At 39.5% G+C, this 22,101-nt stretch overlaps 1 protein-coding gene across 2 annotated transcripts in view; it reads right to left on the reverse strand.

Moving 5' to 3' along the window:
* Positions 1–20,932, reverse strand: part of GGACT (gamma-glutamylamine cyclotransferase) — a 128,067-nt gene extending 107,135 nt beyond the window's left edge. For both annotated transcript variants that reach the window (XM_077158597.1, XM_077158598.1), the window contains exons 1-2: positions 20,813–20,932; positions 10,477–10,647 (exon numbers count right to left, since the gene is read on the reverse strand). The gene's annotated coding sequence lies outside the window, so the exon portion shown is untranslated. The remainder of the gene's footprint in view (positions 1–10,476; positions 10,648–20,812) is intronic.
* Positions 20,933–22,101: the final 1,169 nt, after the last annotated feature.

Consider the following 22,101-nt stretch of genomic DNA (forward strand, 5'->3'; position numbering starts at 1 on the left):
GACAATGTAGATGAACTGGACAACTTCTTAGAAAAGCATGAACAAACAAATTGACTCAAGAAGAAATAGATGACCTCAATCAACCAATCACAAGTAAAGCTATTGAATCAGTCATCAAGATGGTCCACCAAAAGGAAAGTCCAAGACCAGATGGCTTCACATTTGAATTCTAAAGCATTCAAGAAAGAATTAGTGCCAATCCTGCTCAAACTCTTCAAAAAATTGAAGAGAAGGAAAAGCTAACTCATTCTATGAAGCCAACATCACCCTAATACCGAAGTCAGATATTATAAGAAAAGAAAATTAGAGACTAATCTCTTATAGAGGTACAAAAATCCTCAACAAAATATTGTCATTTTATTTTGCAATTCTTTTAATGTGCTGCATGTCAATTCCAGCAGCACATTAAAAGAATTATACACCATGACCAAGTGGGATTTATTCCAGGTACACACGGCTGATTCAGCACAAGAAAATCAATTAATTTAATACACCATATCAACAAATCAAAGCAGAAAAACCACATGATTATCTCGATTGATGCAGAAAAGGCATTTGACAAAATTCAACATCCTTTCTTGATAAAAACACTTCAAAGGATAGGAATAGAAAGGAACTTCCTCAACATGATAAAGGGAATATATGAAAAACCCACAGCTAACATCATCCTCGATGGGGAAAGACTGAAAGCTTTCCCTCTAAGATCAGGAACAAGACAAGGATGCCCACTATCACCATTGTTATTCAACACTGTGCTGGAAGTTTTAGCCAGAGCAATCAGACAAGAAAAAGAAATAAAAGGCAACCAAATTGTAAAAGGAAGAAGTAAAACTCTCACTGTTTGCAGATGACATCATACTATATGTTGAAAATCCAAAAAAAAATCTACAGCAAGGCTACTAGAGCTAATAAATGAGTACAGTAGAGTAGTAGGATACAAGATTAACACCCCGAAATCAGTAGTGTTTCTATATTCTAGCGATAAGTAATCTGAAGGGGAACTCAAGAAAAAAAAAAATCCATTCACAATAGCAACCAAAAGAATCAAATATTTAGGAATAAATTTAACTGAGGATACAAAAGACCAATATACAGAAAACTACAAGAAAGTGCTAAAAGAAATCAGGGACACCTAAATAAATGGAAGGTCATACCATGTTCATGGATATTTATTTTATGGATATTTACTTAATCATGGATTAAATAGAGTTAAGATGTCTATTTGGGTAACCTTGGTGGTTACCTAAATTGATTTATACAATCAATGCAATACCTATTCAAATCCCCAAAACTTACTTTGCAGAAGTAGAAAAACTAATAACCAAATTTACTTGGAAAGGCAAGGTGCCCCAAATAGCTAAAAATATCTTGAGAAAGATATCTCAAGATATTTCAAGAAAAAAAATATCTTGAGAAAGAAAAATGAAGCGGGAGGGCTCACACTATCTGACTTTAAAGTATATTACAAAGCTATGCTGGTCAAAAGAGCATGGTCCTGGCATAAAGACAGATATACTGACCAATAGAATAGAACTGAGTGTTCAGAAATACACTCTCATCTACGGACAAGTGATCTTTGATAAGGTGGTCAAGCCAACCTACAAGGGACAGAGCACCCTCTTCAATAAATGGTGCTTGGAGAACTGGATAACCATATGCAAATGAATGAAAGAGGATCCATATCTCACACCCTATACAAAAATTAACTCAAAATGGATAAAAAACCTAAACATTAGAGCTACAACCATAAAACTTTTAGAAGAAAATGTAGGAAAATATCTTATAAATCTTGTAATAAGAGGCAGTTTCATAGACCCAAAGCATGGACACTGAAAAAAGAAATAGATAAATGGGATCTCTTCAAAATTAAACACTTTTGTGTAACAAGGAACTTTGTCAGAAAAGTAATAAGGCAGCTTACACAATGGGAGACAGTAGTTGGAAACCACATATCACATAAGGATTTAGTATCCAGAATATATAAAGAAATTCTTCAACTCAACAACAAAAAGATAAACAACTAAATTAAAAAATGGGCAAAAGGCATGAGCAGACACTTCTCAGGAGAGGAAATACAAATGGTTAAAAGGCACATGAAAAGATGCTCAACTTCACTGACTGTGAGGGAAATGCAAATCAAAACCACAATGAGATATCACCAGGCTCCCACTAGAATATCCATTATGAAAAACAACAAAACAGAAAACAACAAGTGCTGGAAAGGATGTGGAGAAAAAGGCAAACATCCACTGTCGGTGGGAATGTAAAATGGTACAACTGCTCTGGAAGACGGTTTGGTGGTTCCTCAGGAAGCTAAATATAGAATTGCCATATGATCCACCAATCCCATTACTAGGCATATAGTCAGAGGACCTGAGGGCAAGGACAAAAATGGACATTTGCACACCAATGTTTATAGCAGCATAATTTAAGATTGCCAAGATATTTGAGAAACAGCCCAACCATCGATCATTGAATGAGTGCCTAAACAAGCCATGGTATATACATACAATAGAATATTACACAGCTATAACACAGAATAAAGTCAAGAAGCATGTAACAACATGTGTGAACCTTGAGGACATTATGTTGAGTGAAATTAGCCAGAAACAAAAGGACAAATACTATATTACCTCACTAATATGAACTAAATAATGAGTGAACTTTGAGAGTTGAAGTTATACAAGCTAGGGTCTATAGTCAACAGTAACATAGTAATATGCTTCCACTGAATATAATACAGGCATGATGCCAAAACAAAATGTCAACAGGCAGGGGGCATGGGGGAAGGGTACAGATTCTTTGTGGAAGAAAAAGAAATGTCTTCATTTAGATTATGATGGCAAAGGCATGTCTATTTACTTAGGTTGGATTGTATGATATGCAAATAAAACTGCTTAAAAATGAACAGAGAGAAACTAGTGCCTATGGTTTTAACTTTTGTTTGATATTTAGTAGTAAGAGTTATTTTGTTTTTTTTTTTTTGCATAGGCAGGCACCAGGAATCGAACCCGGGTCTCCGGCATGGCAGGTGAGAATGCTGCCACTGAGCCACCGTGGCCCACCCTGTAGCAAGGGTTTTATGAATGTGGATTTTTTGTGTGTGCCAATAGCCCATAACTGTCACTTATATGTAAGCAGAAAGCCAAAAGCTGTGCTTCCAAAATTATTTAATTATCTCAGTGATTGAATGTTATTTTTTGTAAATGTGTTAATAAAAATGAACAGAGAGAAACAAGTGTTAGAGAAAATGTGGAGAAAGGGATGTACCTATTCACTGTCTATGGGGAAACTGAGAGGTACAGTCCCTTGGAGGCCAGTGCGGTGGTTCCACCAGAGGCTAGGGGTGGGGTTGCCATATGATCCTGCAACCCTGTTATTCAGTATATACCTGGAGGAACTGAGAGTGGGGACATGAATGGACATTTTTCACACTGGTGCTTATGGCAACAGTGTTTATGATTCACAATGTATGGAGGTGGCCTACAGGTATAACGATTGAGGAATGGAAGGGGAACCTATGGTGTATACATACAATGGACTATTGAGCGGCCGCAAGAAGGAATGAAGTTGTGAGGCATGCCACTAAGTGCATGAACATTAAGGATAGTATGTTGAATGAAATGTTAGGAAAAAAAGACAAATATTACCATGCGTCACTCATATGGACTAACTATAATATAAAATCTTGGTGAACTGAAATCAAGAGCCCTCCCTACTATGTGGGACATGACTCCCAGGGATGTAAATCTCCCTGGTAACGTGGGACAGAGCTCCCGGGATAAACTGGCACCTGCAATCATGTATTAAGAAAGTCTTCTTGACCAAAAGGGGAAAGACAGAAATAAGACAAAATAGAGTTTCAGTGGCTGAGAGATTTCAAACAGTCAAGAGGTTACCCTGGAGGTTATTCTTATCCATTATATAGATATTCCTTTTTAATTTACAATGTATTGGAGTGGCTAGAGGGAAGTACATGAAACTGTTGAGCTGTATTCCAGTAGTCTTGATTCTTGAAGATGATTGTATAATGATAAAGCTTTTACAATGTGACTGTGTGATTAGGAAAACCTTGTGTCTGATGCTCCTTTTATCCAGGGTATGAACAGATGAGTAAAAAATATAGATTAAAAAATAAATGAATGATAAGGGGAATACGGGGTAAAAAATTAGGTAGGTTGAAATACTAGTGGTCAGTGAGAAGGAGAGGTAAGGGGTATGGGATATATGAGCTTTTTCTTTTTATTTCTTTTCCTGGAGTGATGCAAATGTTCTACTAATGATCATGGTGATGAATACACATTTATGTGATGATATTGTAAGCCACTGATTGTACACCACGTATGAACTGTATATGCATGAAGTTTTGTCAATAAAAAATATTTTTTAAAAATGATACCCCTTCATCCCCACCCCCCGCCAAAATAAAAAAAGATCACTAGCTATAATGAGGAAAAGGGTAGGGAATAGTGGTGGAAGAGAAGACAGAAACAAATTTAGGATGGATCATCTATTATAAAAGCCCAGGGGGAAACTGATAATAACCTAGAAAAGAGTAAAAAGCAGTGGAGATGGCAAGAAGTAGATGGATTCAAAGGGATTTAGGAGTTAAAGTAGAAATGACAGATTCAAAGGTATTTAGTAGTTAAAACAGAAATGACTGGTGATGGATGGCTGAGGAGTGGAGTGAGGGAGTGTTAGGGTTAAAGGACAGAGTCTAGGGTTTTGGCTTCCCCACCCTATGCCACTTAGTGAGATGGGGAATACCGGAGCAAGCCCTCATACCCTCTCTCACTTCCATCTCCCAGTCCCCATCACCACTTCCCTGGTTCAGACCTTATCATTTCTTGCCTATATTAGGCAGCAGCTTCTACCCTTAACTTCCCAGATTCAGACCTACTTGTCCTTTTCGATTCATCTCCCACGTTAGGAACAGAGTAATCTCTTTAAAAAGCCACTCCCTCTCCTGAACTCCTTCCCATGACTCTCCATTTCTCTCAGGATGAAGCCCAAGCTCCTGATTCTGGCCGTTGTGAGGCCTTCCTGATCTGGCCCTGTCATCTTCTGCTACCCCCTCACCCTCTCAGCTAACACCTGGACTTGGCTCTTAAGGACATTTTAAACTGCTTGTAGCTCTTTGATGGTTTCTCACCTTCTTGCCTGTAGGTAAGTTGACTTCCGTGCCTCGAACTCCTCTCTGGAGACAGGACAATTATTAATATATATGCACCTACAGGCAGAGCCCCAAACATTTGATGCAAATGTTGACAGATATGAAGGGAGAAATAGACCCACTTAGTATTAGGATATTTCAATACAGCACTTTCAATAATGCATTGAACATCTAGACAGAAGATCAGCAAGGAAACAGAAGACTCAAATGATACTATAAACTAACAAGACCTAAAAGACATATATAGAGCACATCACCCAACAGCAGCACAATACACGTTCTTTTCTACTACACATGGCGCATTCTCCAGGCTAAGCCATGTTAGGTCACAAACAGTTCTGAATAAATTTTAAAGTATTGAACTCATACAATGTATTTTTTCTAACCACAATGGAATGAAGCTAGAAATCACTAACGTGGGGAGAACTTGAAATTCACAAATAAGTGGAAACTAACTCAATCTTAAACAACGAATGGGTCAAGGAAGAAATCACAAGATATATTAGGAAATATCTTTAAGCAAATGAAAATGAAAACACAACATATCAAAAATTGTGGGATGCAGCAAAGGCAGTACTGAGAGGGAAATTTGTAGCTCTAAATGCTTATATTAGAAAGAAGAAAGATCTTGAATGAGAGACAAGCCTCAAAACTGAAGGATAAGAAAGACCACACTAAACCAAAAGAAAACAGAAGGAAGGAAATAAATATCTGTACATCAACAAATTAGATGAACCAGATGAAATGGACAAATTCCTAGAAACACACAAACTACTTATACTAACTCAAGAAGCAATAGAAAATCTCAATTGAGACTGAATCAGTAATAACAACCTTCCAACAAAGAAAAACCCAAGACCAGAGGCTTCATTGGTGAATTCTACTAATCATTCCAAGAATAATTAACACTAAATCCTACTTAAACTTTGAGAGAAAATTAAAGAGGAACACTCCCCAAATCATTCTATGAGACCAGCATCTCCCGAATACCAAAGCCAGTTAAAGATATCAAAGAAAAGAAAATTACAGTCCAATATCTCTTTTAATATAGATGCAAAAATCCTCAACAAAATACTAGCAAAGCAAATCCAATAAAACATCAAAAGAATTATACAAATGATCAAATGGGATTTATCCCAAGCATACAAGGGTAGTTCAGCATAAGAAAATCAATTAATATCATACACCACATTAGTAAGAATGAAAGAAAAAAACTGCAGAATCATCTCGATTGATGGTGAAAAGGTATTTGACAAAATCCAGCATTCCTTCTTAATACAATTAGAAAACTAGGAATAAAAGAAACGTCCTTAACATGAGAAAGGGCATTTGATGGCTTGAAGCTGTAGGTACCCAAGAAAAAGATGTTCTTAAAGCTAATCCATTCCTGTGGGTGTAAACTTATTGTGGGTGGAAACTTTTGATTAGGTTATTTCAGTTAAGACATACCCAAATGGGTCTTAATCCTCTTATTAGAATGCTTTTTAAGAGGATGCGATACAGAGAGAGAGAGAAGGAAACACACAGAACACAGAGAGAAAGACACAAAGCCCAGAAAGAAAGCCATGGATGGAGTAGCCAGAAGCTGAAAGCAGTGGAATCTTGGCAAGAAGGACCAGCAGATGCCACCATGTGCCTTGCCATGTGACAGGGGAGTGCAGGATTGCCAACAGATTGCCTGTTAGTGCCTTGATTTGGAGATTTCATGACTTCAGAATTGTAAGCTTGTAAACTAACAAATCCCCATTGTTAAAAGCCAACCCATGTTATGGTATCTGTATTTCAGCAGCCTTGGTAAACTGAAACAGTGCACATATGAAAAACCCACTGCTAATTTCATACTTAATAGTGAAAGACTGAAAAATTTCCCTTTAAAATCAGTAAGAAGACAAGGATACCCACTGTCACCACTGTTATTCAATATTGTACTGGAAGTTCTAGCCAAAGCAATTAGCAACAAAAATAACAGACATCCAAATTGGAATGAAAGAAAAGTAAAACCTTCCCTTTTTGCAGATAACATGACTCTATATATGGAAAGTCCTGGAAAATTTACAACAAAGCTACTAGAGCAAATAAACAAATTCAGCAAAGACCAATATACAAAAATCAGTAGAGGGTGGAACACGGTGGATCAGCAAGCAGAGTTCTCGTCTGCCATGCCGGAGACCTGGGTTCATTTCCTGGTACGTGCCCATGCAAAAAAAAAAAAAAAAAATCAATAAAGCTTCTATACATTATGACCTGGCAATCCCACTGTTATGCACTTTTATACCCAAAAGAATTGAAAGCAGGGAATCAGATATTCATACGCTGACATTCATAGTGGCATTATTCATAATTGCCAAAAGACAGAAGTAGTCCAAGTGTCCATCAACAGATGAATGGATAAACAAAATCCGGTATATACATACAATGGAATATTATGCCATCATGAAAAGGAATGAGATTTGATGCATGTGACAACATGGATGACCTCACATTGGGAGAGATATGCCAAACATAAAAAGACAAATATTGTTTGATCTCACTGATATGAAGCATTTAGAATAGCAAATTCATAGTCAGAAACCAGAATACATGTTACCAGGGGTTGGGGAGGGCTATGGAAAGGGGTATTAAAGCTTAGTTGGCATAGAATTTCTGATGGGGGTGATGAAAAAGTTGCAGTGGATGGTGGTGATAGTAGCCAACATTGTGAATGTAATTAACACTACTGAATTACATATCTGAATACGGTTAAGGGGAAAATTCTAGATTATATATATACGTTACTCAAATTAATTTTTTTTAATTAAGTATATTTAAAAACAACAACAACAGAAAAAGACTTCCAGTTTCAACTCCAGCATGGAAAAACTTGGGAGTTATCACTCCCATACTTACAAAAAGAAAAAACTGAATGAACTGAAATTCAAAGATTTTTCTCGGACCCATTAGAGAACTGAGGTTGCAGGGCAAACCAACAACCTGAAATCTGGAGAAACAGGCAAATAAAGATACAGTCAAGATCTTCTCACCTCTGGCAGAAGCCATACGCTGTCAGGAACACTTAGATGGTAATTTTAGGAAACTGGTAGGGTTAAGTGTGGATTAAAACAAGAGTGACCTCAGTATTTGGGGGCTCAGGTTTGGGGGCTCCATACTTTCATGGACTTTACCTCCAAAAACCCCACCAGATTCTCACATGAAGAGCCCAGAAAGATATCCTCCTGGCTCTGGCAGGAGGAGGTAAGGACAAACCATTGTGAAATGTGCTTAGAGCATCCTCCGTAACAAAGGCCTGCTCTCCAGGGGAAAAGACTTGCCAGAACCTTATTCCAGCAGGAAGCATGGGATTCCATGCTTTTTCTGTCTCACTGAAGAGGGGGTAGCATAGTCATAGAGGGCAGCACATCAAGGTTATAGATTGGGAATGCTTTAGCCAGAGAAGGGAATAGGGATGAGGGGAGAAAAGGCTATACCAATGGAGAAATATTTGTGAAGGTCATAGCCCAGGGAAGTTCATGACTAAAGTTAGAGACTTATAATGGGATTATAGAATATCCCCACTTCCCCACACCAACAGGGCTCCAGTATACTAATAGTGGATTACAGGTAAAAGAGCTTCAAGACACAGACTTACAGAAGGAGTACTTAGGGAAGTCTAAAGCCAAGAGGGGAGATAAACAAACAAGAACACTAGAGGAATTTGAAGCTTTGGCACCTCAACCTACAGCAAACACTAAAACAGCCCAGCCTCTAGGCAGCTTATCATAAACTCCAAATTCTGCATAACCAGCCCAAATTAGGTTATTATCCCCATTTATTCATTCATTTAGCACCTGTAACTCTCCATCTTACACTTTGTTTGATTGCAATTATTATTATATATATTTTTTATTTTTATTTTATTTTTTAATACAAATAAGTGCAAACATTCCTATTTTGATAATTCCATTCTACAATTATTATATATATATTTTTTGCATGAGCAGGCACCATGAATCAAACCCAGTCTCCGGTATGGCAGGTAAGAACTCTGCCACTGAGCCACCGTTGCCTGCCCTATTTTGTTTTTTTAAGGTTACATTTATTGAGCGTTTATTAAATGTCAAGTGCTATGCAAAGTACTTTTAGTAGGTTGTCTTAATTTATCTTCACAATCCAGTAAGGTAGACACTGCTATTATCCCCACTTTTTGAATTAGAAAATTAAAAATCACCCGTCTAGTAAGTAGCTGAGCCAGGATTTGAAGCCCGACAGTCTGACATAAGAGTTGCTGCCTGTGGCATAATAAAAAATTTGGCTGGTGTCTGTCCCCAGTTTCTGGGGGAAACAATCTCTGTTGCTGCCTGTGACAGGAACATCTTCTGTTCTGCATGGTGCAAACAGGAGCGCACCTGATGGCTGCAGGGTGGGGCCAGCCACACCTGGAGTCCTAGGATGGAGGATGCTGCACCAGAAAGACCGACCATGGGACTGGGGATGGGGCGGGGGGGGGGGGGCCTAGAACTTTGAACCACACCATTGTATCAGCTCACCTCCCCTACCTCTGGGAGGGGAGAGGGGCTGCAGTTTGAGTTCAGCCACACAGACACTGATTCTATAAATCACGTCTAGTAATGAGGCTGCACATAACTCAATGAGCTTCCACAATGGCTAAGATACATCTCTGTACCAAGAGGGCAATGCATTGACTCCACATGAAGACAGAGAAGCTCGTCTTTGAGACCCTCCCAGACCTTGCCCCAAGCATCCTCTTTTGGCTTATCTGTATTCTTTTACTATAATAAAGCTATAATAGTAAGTATAGGGCTTTCGGTGAGTTCTGTTAGTTGGTCCAGTAAAGAACTGTACCTGAAGGGAACCCCCAAGTTTGCAGCAGCTGATCAGCTGAACTTGCGACTGCTGGCTGAAGGGGAATCTTGTAGAATGCCCTCAACCTGTGGAGTTTGGCTTAACTCAGTGAGAACTGAATTGGACCAAGTTACTGCAGTGTTCGCTGTCGGCAACCAAGGCTAAGCTGCTGCACTCACTGACTGAACTGGTACTTTTATGGTGCCCTTAAGCATTACACTAATGTCTCTCCCCTCAAGGAAGAAAAATAAGTTCAAGACTCTGTATGTTTGTTAACACTATATCATCATATAGCACAAGCTTCAGAAATAGTTGCTGAATTTGAATGAATGGGACAATGATGGATTTTTTCCCCCATACTCTCTTAAGGCTTCCACATGGCACTATTTGTTAATGTACTTCCTCTGATGCTCTACAATTCAGGAGCAATAGATATTCTAGAACAGAATAAAAGCAGTTCTCACCAGTCAGCTTGTTTCTTCAAAGATTTGTACCTCTGGAATCCAGCACCCAGGGAGTCCAAGAGCCTTGCAAGCTTTTGTCTTCAGAATTCTTTCATGGGATATACAGATCAGTACTCCCACCTCACAAAGTGGACAGCAAGCCCATGTGGGCCAAACCTCCAGTTCTCAGTCCTGCTGGGGCATGAGAGGAGGAGGAGATTGAATGGAGAAAGTTAAGTATTTAAGAGAAGTGAGGTTTAAAACCAAACATAAATCACCCAAACCCTTTAGAAGGTGGCCTCAGTCCTTGAGCATGGGCTCAGGGAAGGAAAGTATTTCAACTGAATGAAAAACTGCAGTCCACAATCCAGAGGGGCAAGAAATGCTTTTTTTTTTTTTAATGCAAATTCTATTATGATATATTCACATATCATATAATCCATCCAAAGTATACAATCAATGCCTCATACTATCATCACAGTCATGCAATCATCATTACGTTCAATTTTAGAACATTTTCATTACTCCAAAAGAAAAATTACAAATAGACATAAAAAAAGAAAACTCAAAACACCCATACCCCCTGCCCCCCACCTCCGTAACTGACTCCTAGCATTGGTGTGGGAAATTTGTTACTGTTGATGAAAGAATATTAAGACATTACTGTTAACTATAGTCCATAGTTTGCAATAATCACTTTTCTCCCATATACCACTCTATTATTAACTCGTTGAACAGGTGTTGTACATTTGTACAGCTCATGAAAGGACCTATTTACATTTGTACTGTCAATCATCAACATCGTCCACCACAAGGTTCATTGTGCTATACAATCCTGTTTTAACCTCTAGCTTTCAAGGAATGCTTTTAGGAGAGAAAAGTTTCCAGTGACATAGCAGAGGGGTTCAAAGTTCTCAAAATCTGAGAACTAATGGTTATACCTTCTCTTACAAATAAGGAAAGTAAGATGAGAAAGAAAAAAAGTATAAACTCAGTCATCAGGCAAAGCCTATCTTAGGAATACTGAGCCTTCCAGATGAGGCTTTGAGGTCTTTTAAAGCTGGATAAATTTATATTTAAGAAAATTCAAACCACTTCGTAAGTAGACTTGTCAAAAATAGCGAACCCGAACCTAATTAAGCTTTTAGATCTAAAGTGCACTTTAAAGGACACATGGGGATAGAGGAGGAAGTTAATCCATACTATACAAAAAGCAACTAAATAGATATCCAGACTGCAAGGATTCTACAGGAAACTGGTCAAGGGACATCACTGATCGGGGTTACAGAAAACCACAGTGCACTCCTCTAGCTCACGGGTCAGCAAACTATGGTCCTGGGGTGAAGCTAGGGGTTGGAAGATTTTACTACAACAAATTTGTAAAACAAAACTGTACTGAAACAGGACTCACCCACTCATTTGTGTGTCATCTAGGGCTTCTTTTGCACTACAACAGAAGAGTTGAGTGGTTGCAATAGATACCACATGACCTACGAAACCTAAACTAGCATCTGGGCCCTCACAGAAAGTTTGTCAAACCCCTGCTCTTGATTAAGAAAAATTACTAAAAAATTACTACATTTTTGGGGCAATTGAGAAATGTGACTAATGCTTAAGAAAACATTGGGAATTATTGTGAATTTCATTAGGAGAGACAATGTTATAATGTTTCATTAGGAGAGACAAAGTTATAATGAAAAATATCTTTTGCTGGACCTATATAACAAACTATTTGGGGGTGAAATATCATGTCTGGAATTTACTTTACTTCAGAAACACACACACACACACACACACACACACACACACACACACAGACGAAGCAGATATGGCCAAACAAGAATCATTACACCTATCTGATGGGTATCTGGAAGTTCATTTTACTATCCCCTCCACTTTTTTTTTAAACATTTTTACTGAGTAATCTTTACATATTTACAGTCCATACTTGATGTAATAATGCAATGGCTTACAATATCATCACATAGTTGTGTATTCATCACCATGATCATTTTTAGAACATTTGCACCACTCCAGAAAAAGAAATAAAAAGAAAAAAGAAAAAACTCATACAGCCCATACTCCTTACCCCTTCCTCTCATTGACCACTAGTATTTCAATCTATCCAGTTTATTTTATCCCTTATCCCCCCATTATTTATTTACTTTTTATCCATTTGTTTTATTTTATTTTTTCTTAAATACCAAAAAGCACCAAATGCAAACATTCGTAACTTTTGATCATTCTGCTCTACATATATAATCAGTAATTCACAATGTCATCACATAGTCGTATATTCATCATCATGATCATTTCTTGGAACATTTGCATCTATTCAGAAAAAGAAAAAGAAAACAGAAAAAAATTCATACATACCATTATCCCCCACCACTCTCCCTCACTGATCACCAGCATTTCACTCTAAATTTATTTTAACATTTGTTCCCCTATTATTCATCTTTATTCCATATGTTTTACTCATCTGTTGATAAGGTAAATAAAAGGAGCATCAGACACAAGATTTTCACAAACACACAGTCACCTTGTGAAAGCTATATCATTATACAATCATCTTCAAGAAACATGGCTACTGGAACACAGCTCTACATTTTCAGGCAGTTCCCTCCAGCCTCTCCACTACATCTTGACTAACAAGATGATATCTGTTTAATGCATTAGAATAACCTCTTGACTCTGTTTCGAATCTCTCAGCCATTGACCCTTTGTCTCATTTCACTCTTCCCCCTTTTGGTTGAGAACGTTTTCTCAATCCCTTGATGCTGAGTCTCAGCTCATTCCAGGATTTCTGTCCCATGTTGCCAGGAAGGTCCACACCCCTGGGAGTCATGTCCCATGTAGACAGGGGGAGGGTGGTGAGTGTGCTTGTTGGGTTGGCCAGAGAGAGAGGCCACATCTGAGCAACAAAAGAGGTTCTCTTGCAGGTGACTCTTGGGCCTAATTTTAAGTAGGCTTGACCTATCCTTTGTGGGGTTAAGTTTCATATGAACAAACCGCAATATTGGGGGCTCAGCCTACAGCTTTGATTGTCCACACTGCTTGTGAGAATATCAAGAATTCAACTTGGGGAAGCTGAATTTTCCCCTGTTCTCATCATTCTCTGAAGGAAACTTTGCAAATACTTTTTTATTCACTGTTCAAATCCCTCTGGGATTTATCAGAGCATCACTCTGGACAAACCAACAAAATCTCATGTCCTACTCAGGGTTTCATGTACTTATGGTGTTCAATTAAGCTGTCTACATAAGTTATATTAGAAATGCACTAGTCAAAATATAAATTTTGTACCAAATAAACATGGTTTTTTTTACTTTTTTTAAAACTTTTTTTATTAATTAAAAAAATTAACAAACAAAACATTAAGATATCATTCCATTCTACATATACAATCAGTAATTCTTAATATCATCACATAGTTGCATATTCATCATTTCTTAGAACATTTGCATCGATTTAGAAAAAGAAATAAAAAGACAACAGAAAAAGAAATAAAACAATAACAGAGAAAAAAAGATTATACATACCATACCCCTTACCCCTCACTTTCATTTACCACTAGCATTTCAAACTAAATTTATTTTAACATATTTTTTTAAAGAGATAGATTTTGTTTTTCCTTTTTTTTTTTTTTTTTAATATGGGCAGGCATGGGAATCGAACCCAGGTCCTCTGGCATGGCAGGTGAGCATTTTTGCCTGCTTAGCCACCGTGGCCTGCCCCCAAATAAACATGTTTTGCTTTAGTCTCACACATAAGGTAAAATTTTAAAATATTACCATCTATTTTCAGCATCCTGCATAATGACATTCCTTTGTTCTTCCTCATACAAAAACATTTTTTTAATTTGTACATTTAGTCACTATCATTATACACTCTAGGCATTCCTAGATTACACCATCTCAGTCTTTAACGTTTGTCTTTCTTTCTGATTTCATTTGTGCCCCCAGCCCTCCTCCCTCTAACATTCTCACATTCAGCTTCATTCAGTGTTTTAACATAATTGTATTACAGTTAGGTAGTATTGTGCTGTCCATTTCTAGTTTTTACATCCAGTCCTGTTGCACAATCTGCATCCCTTCAGCTCCAATTACCCAATATCTTACCCTATTTCTACCTCCTGATGGTTTCTGTTACCAATGAAATTCTCCAAGCTCATTCACTAATGTCACTTCATATCAGTGAGACCATACAGTATTTGTCCTTTTGTTTATGACTAATCTCACTCAGCATAATGCCCTTAAGGTCTATCCATGTTGTTACATACTTCATAACTTTATTCTGTCTTACGGCTGCATAATACTCCATCGTAATTACATACCGTAGTTTGTTTAGCCACTCGTCTATTGATGGACATTTTGGCTGTTTCCATATCTTTACAATTGTAATAATCCTGCTACAAACATTGGTGTGCAAATGTCTGTTTGTGTTTTTGCCCTTATGTCCTTTGAGTAGATACCTAGCAATGGTATTGCCGGGTCATATGGCAATTCTATATTTAGCTTTTTGAGGAACCGCCAAATTGCCTTCCACAGTGGTTGTACCATTTGTCATTCCCACCAACAGTGGATATGTGTCCCTCTTTCTCCACATCCTCTCCAGCATTTGTCATATTTCTGTTTTATTCATAGCCAGGGAAGTTGAGCATCTCTTCATGTGCCTTTTGGTCATTTGTGTGTCCTCTTCTGAGAAGTGTTTGTTCAAGTCTTTTGCCCATTTTGTAATTGAGTCAGCTGTCTTTTTGTTGTTGAGTTGAACAATCTCTCTACAAATTCTGGATACTAGACCTTTATCTGAGATATCATTTCCAAATATTGTTTCCCATTGTGTAGGCTGTCTTTTTACTTTCTTGACAAAATTTTTTGATGTGTGTGCTGGTTTGAAAGGAATTATGCCCCCTAGAAAAGCCACATTTCAATCAAAATATCATTTTGTAAAGGTAGAATAATCTCTATTCAATACTGTATGTTTGAAACTGTAATCAGATCATCTCCCTAGATGATGTGATTTAGTCAAGAATGGTTGTTAAATTGGATTAAGGGACGACATGTCTCCACCCATTTGGGTGGGTCTTGATTGGTTTATTGGAGTCCTATAAAAGAGGAAATATTTTGGAGAATGAGCGATTCAAAGAGAGCAGAGAATGCTACAGCACTATGAAGCAGAGTCCACAAGCCAACGACCTTTGGAGATGAAGAAGGAAAATGCCTCCCGGGAGCTTCATGAAACAGGAAGCCAGGAGAGAAAGCTAGCAGATGATGCCTTGCTTGCCATGTGCCCTTCCAGCTGAGAGAGAAATTGTAACTGTGTTCGCCATGTGCCTTCTCACTTGAGAGAGAGACCCTGAACTTCATCGGCCTTCTTGAACCAAGGTATCTTTCCCTGGATGCCTTAGATTGGACATTTCTATAGATTTGTTGTAATTGGGACATTTTCTCGACCTTAAAACTGTTAACTAGCAACTCATTAAATTCCCCCTTTTAAAAGCCATTCCATTCCTGGTATATTGCATTCCGGCAGCTAACAAACTAGAACAATGTTCAAGAGTGTTTATTTTTGAGGAGTTGCCATTTCTTTCTTTCTTTCTTCAATGCTCTTGCTTTGGGTGTAAAGTCTAGGAAATCGCCCCCTAGTATAAGATTTATAAGACATTTCCCTACATTTTCTTCTAACAGTTTTATGGTCTTAGAGCTAATGTTTAGGTCTTTGATCCATTTTGAGTTAATTTTTGTATAGAGTGTCATCCCCTCCTCTTTTACGTTTAAAATTTTTCATAATAAAAAGCAAAAATGAAAATAGAAATCTCAATCAAGCAAGTTGAGTTTATTGCCACTGAGTTTGAGTTTCCCAGTACACCTACACACCATCCTCCTCATGCGGCATCCAGCCTAACATGCCAATTGCTCACAATTCCCTACAGTGTAGTATTTTAAGCTTCATATCTTGGCTCATGCTGTCCTGCCAGCAGGAATGCCCCCCTTTCCACTCCTCCACCTATAAAAATTCTACTTTCTGCTCAAGATTCACCCCAAATGCAAACTTTCCCATGACCTCCAATGGGAATTCATATCCTTGTGCTCCAACAGCACACTGCCCATTACACCACCATTCTACAGTCTCACTATTTACCACATCTATTATCTCAATGCCATATAAACTCCAAGACTTCTAATAACTGGGTCTTTTCAGTAAATCCATTAGAGGAGCATGGTGACACCATATCCCAAGTAAGCCCTGCCCATTCAGCTCTGAGATCCAGGCAGGTCCTTGCCTCCTTAGCAAGGGAGAGACCTTCAATTGAAGAATGAATTCCTATTGAGATGCTGGATGGTCATGATTAACAAGGTTTTACTGTGTAAAGCTCTCATAATAAAATCTCTAACATCTAAGGTTTAACCTTTGATGGAGAATGTTCTAGAGGGGTCTGCTGAGTAATATCACTTGATTTCGTCCTCTTATTTTCACCTTTCCTTGGGTGTCTCCCTCTTCAAACACTGCTTTATGGGTATCGATCAAAAGCATTATGTTCTCTGCCCAATGTGCTCAAGTGACTAATTCCTGAGACATTGGGGTTTCAAAGAAAGAGACAGTTTATTGCTACATGCAAAACAAATCAGATGGCCTACTGGCCCAAAGAACTGTGTCTTCCTGAACTCTAGCAACTTATAATTAAATGGTAGGCAGGTTTCAGGATAATGAGCACAATGGCTTGAGATGACAAGGTTAGAGATGATCTAATTGTTGAGCATGTGCAGATTGATTACATGCTTGGTCACAGAACCACAGAAGGTAGGTAAGAAAATGGCAGTCTTAAATGATAAAGGGTGTGATTTTTAGTATTATAATGAAGTATAGGTCCCTCACACAGTTTAAGCCACTGCACAAGTCAGGTGGGTCAATTTTGTTTGATCCAGTTCCAACTAGCAAAACAGTTTTAGAATTGGAGTGTGTTCGTTCTGGGCTGACTGAAGGCCCTCCATTAATAAACATTACGGGCTGTCTTTAGTGAGCATAAGACTCTAAAGTTGAAACACAGGATAACAGATCGAAGTGAGGGTCAACCACAAGGCTTTTGCAATCAAAAGATAAAGGCTATATAGCTATACACTCATTATCAGAGATCAAGGCAGCTGGATTAAACTGCAGAGATTTCAGGTATTTCCCTCTGTTAATATACCAGAAAGTAAAAAAGGAAAATCTATATAATGATTCAGTAATCATAATCAGCTCCTAAATCCTAACTTCTTGGTTACAGTATGGCACCATCATGCCAACCTTGAGGCTGCCCTAACTTCCACTAAATGCAAACTAACTGTGGATACAAATCCCTCCCATGACTTCACTTTAAGGAGCTGGCACAGCCTGGAAATTTCATGAGCTCTTACTAAGTAAAACAAATAAAAAGAAAAATGAGTAGATAATTTTAAATAAAATATTATGGTTTACAAACCCCAACCAGGACCATTCCAGCCATTCCTAAAGAACACCTAGGGCAATATAAGCTTCCACGTGGTTTCCATGCACTAGTGTAACTTTCCAGAACTCTACAACCTCCAGATGTGTCCCTGGACCAGATAAATCCTGAAACCTTGAGGGCCCAGCCCTTCCAGAACACAGTTCCATCTACCTACCCCATATTGTTGACAGACCCTTCCAACATGAAAAAGTTAAAATGACCATAGCCCAAACACCCTTAAAGAGAAGGACAGAAAGATCAAAGGTGATGGTCGAGTTATACAGAGAAGATAGGACTTAAATGAACATGATTGCTGGATCATTAAATTGATAGCTCTTTTAGGTTCAGTATCTCAGAGCAACTAGAAGTAAAAACCTAAAATTGTGTAATTGTAATCCATGTCAAACTCTGAAATATGTTCTACAACTAATTGTGGTGCCATGCTTTGAAGTTTATTGCTTTTTGGTATATGTGTTATTTTTCATAAAAAAGTCGATTGTGATGATAAAAAAATATACCTTCTAGCCTCCTATATTCTGGAGCAACTAGAAAGAAAAATCTGAGAGGATCACATGGTAGCCCATGACAAACTCTGGGATCTGTCCTGTAACTACTTGTTGAAGAGTGCCTTGAAAACTATTGCTTTTTTTATTTCTTTGCTTGGTATATATGTTATATTATACAATAAAAAAAGTTAAAAAAAATTATGGCTTAAACAGTGCAGGTCTCTGTCCCTGATCTATTCTTTACTTACTGCTTCCTACCACCCTCCACGCCACATGGGACAACTCTCCACGAGGGTGCTTCTTTCTCTGTAGGAGGTTGTCATCTACCACTACCCAAGAAGGGTCTCGCCTCATCTAGACACTGTGCAGAGAAAACTGTACCTTGCCTCCCCTTGGAATTCTCCCCTGGTTCTGGTTTCCAGGAAACCTCTTCTTTTCATCAGATGACAGATAACTTTAAGTGCAGCCCTACTCCCTTCATTCAGAGAGCGGCCCCATTCCCAGCAGAAAGCTAATTCTGCACCAGCGTCTTCCATGTCATGTTCACAAAGGAGGGCCCATACAATAAGAGAAGCTGGAAGAGGCAAATATGCCACCAGGTATCACAACCCTTTCAGAAGACTATTTTATGGTAAAGTTAAAGTAATAATAAATGAGTGTGGTTGCTAATGCTGAGCATTAGCATGCATTTAATCCTTATATCCACCCCATAGGTAAATGCTATATATGCCCAGTGGTACAGACAAGGAAATGGAAGATAACATTTTCTCTTATCTATAGCGAAAAGAACTTTCCCTCAGCCAGTGGGGACAGTCAGCCTCCAAGGCCATCACTAGTAATCACCCCCCCAGAACTACTACCCACAGACAGGGTTTTGTTTAGCAAGGTCAACTAGTCTAAAATATTCCAATACAAAATTAGAAATTAACTTTGCAAACTCAGCTTCTAAAATGCAAATGCTCCGTGCCAGGGTAATCTGCTTATTCAGGGACTTCTGGCTTCTCCCGGGAGTAGTTTCAGGAAAAACAAAGCATTTTGGGAAAATGAGGGCAAACCACAGGCACTCCCCATACTAACATTTCAATAAATTAAATGGGAACAGGTAAAATGGTCTGCAAAAATAGGAAAATGTACATAGGACGTGTGTGTCTTTAAAACCTACACTTTATGTAGGTCAATCCAACTGATTTAGAGACATCCATTAGTTTTCATTCGTGATTTCTCTCTGGGACATTCATCAAAAGGAAGAGCCTGCTTTAAAAAGAAGTGCTATAAGTGCACTTATAAGTCTAGTGCATTTTATTTCACTATTAAAAATTACCAAGCTTATAGTTAAGAAGGTGGGTTCAAAAAAAAAAAAAAAGTGCACCTACTTCAGGTTTAGAGTGAGATTGTGAGTTCCTTTTTGTCAACAGAGCACGATGGAAACGATAAACCCACGTAGTAATCAAGGTAGTTGGGGAATTTCTCCAAAAATTAGGATGTTTCACTAATGGCTCCAAAGAGACCTAAGATCATAAACTCACAAATGACAGGAGAGGTTTTTAGATTTCTTTTGCAGCTTTCATCTCCTCAAAAACAGGAATATTTAAAGTTAAAAACGATTTCCGAAACGTCCAGAAAGAGCAAATCCATAGAGATAGAAACGTGATGATTGTCATGGGCTAGGGGCGGGGGTGGGGTGGGGGGGTGGGGGGGTGGGGAGAGGGGAATGGGGATGACTGCTTTATGACTACAGGCTTTCCTTTCTGAGTCATGGAAAAGTTCTGAGATGCTTGAACAACACTGTTAATATACTAAATGATTAAAACGGTAAATTTTACGTTGTATATATTTTACCACAATTAAAAAAATAAAGTTAAAAAAATTTCGGAGAAGTCATCAGCCTCATTCAATTTACAGATCCTTTTAAAACTACCATTTTTATCATCGCCAGTTTTTCTTGTTAAGGACAAGAAGTGTCTAGACGTGAAGCCAATTGCTAACTTTTCCCGCCTCTCGCCCATTTGGCAACTGCATTCACGTCACCCGGCGCTGAGCGATTTTGTGGAAGGGTTGAGCAATCAAACGTTCCCTCCCTTCCAGCTAGCTCCGCAAGCTGTCAGCTTCTCTCCGTCACAGCCCACGCGCTCCCGAGGCCTTCCTCTGCCGGCCCGGGCTCACTCTCCGCCTCCCTCGCCCCGCTGCGGGGCGCCCGGGGTCTCGTGGGCACCGCTGGCGCTGGACTCGGGGCCCAGGACAGAACGCGCCGCGCACCGTACAGCTCCCGCGTACCGGGGTTGTCCGCGGACACAACGCGCCGATGGAGGGGCAAGAGAGGGAGCGGGGCGGCCCCTGCTGGCGACTCCCGCGCCCCCACCCAACCCACCCGGCGCCTCACCTGGGCTGGGCTGCCGACACGCCCGCCCCCCGCTCTGCCGCTGAGTCCCCGCAGCGCGCGCCCGCCAACGGGGAGCGCGGGAGGGCGGCGCGGAGCGGAAACGGCCCGGGTCGAGGTCGACGCCGCTGCCGCAGACGCCGCGGAGGCCGCCCGGGGCGGCGCCACCTAGAGGCGAACACAGTGTTCGTACACGCTCTCACCTCGCCCTCTTACGGCCTTCGGACGGCCTACACCTGGAGACGCCCCACATCGGGAGCAGAGCCACGCCGATGATGCAGCACACCTGGGAATTCAGGCCCTGAGTTGACTTCTCTCTGGATGCTACGCATCTGAGGACACACGCCAACGATGCAGCACACCTGGGAATTCAGACCCTGAGTTGACTTCTCTCTGGATGCTGCACATCTGAGGACGCACAATAGCAAACACGGTGGATGCAACCAGCTCAACACATTTGGGGACCCGCACCAGCCATAGACACACAACACACAGACACACAACACACGTGGCCATTTACGGCCAGTGTTCAGTCCATGCCGGACACAGACAAACCTGGTGACCCACCACATCACAATTAGACTCACACAAATGCGTAGAAATGAGCCTAGCCCAGGCACAACTGGAGTCTCATCCCATAGGACAGACACATCAGCAAGGCATCACACCTGGGCATACACACTCAAGCTGACTCCGCTCCAGTCTTTGATAATCACAGTATTTACACTTTCCACCTATTTACCTATTTTCTGCTTAAAAATAAAACTATGGTTGCGGCGGACAATGGAAGGGGTACACTGTTTATCTCTTGGCCCTACGGCTAAATCCGAGTCCCAGAAATGAGAGTGAAGAAAAAGAACTAAAATAATTTTTCTCTAGAGATTCTGTTCATTCTTCATTTAAGCAATGCTACTTTGGCGACCCAGGTGACAAGGAATGGTACAAAGACGGAAAGAGGTCCACTTCCTCCCCTCTGAGAGGCTCAAATGTATAAATAGTTACCAACTAGTAATAATCCTCCTTGATCATTTTCTGCCCCCTCCACTTTCTCATGTATGTGGGCTGGCTGAAATCTTATTACAATCTGACTTTTATTCAGACATTTCCTACAATGCTGGTGAGGTTACATTATGAAGAGATATACAATTCCAACAGAAATTGAGAAGATAAAATTTATAAGCCGTTTTCATAGAGTTCTGTCTTTATTGAACAGTTTTCATGACTACATTGAATATGTCTACAGTATATTTTAGCCTGCTAATATTTTTTAGAGTAGCCATAATCACCTTAAT

Source organism: Tamandua tetradactyla, chromosome 4, assembly GCF_023851605.1.
Source record: "Tamandua tetradactyla isolate mTamTet1 chromosome 4, mTamTet1.pri, whole genome shotgun sequence".
NCBI classification, from domain to species: domain Eukaryota; kingdom Metazoa; phylum Chordata; class Mammalia; order Pilosa; family Myrmecophagidae; genus Tamandua; species Tamandua tetradactyla.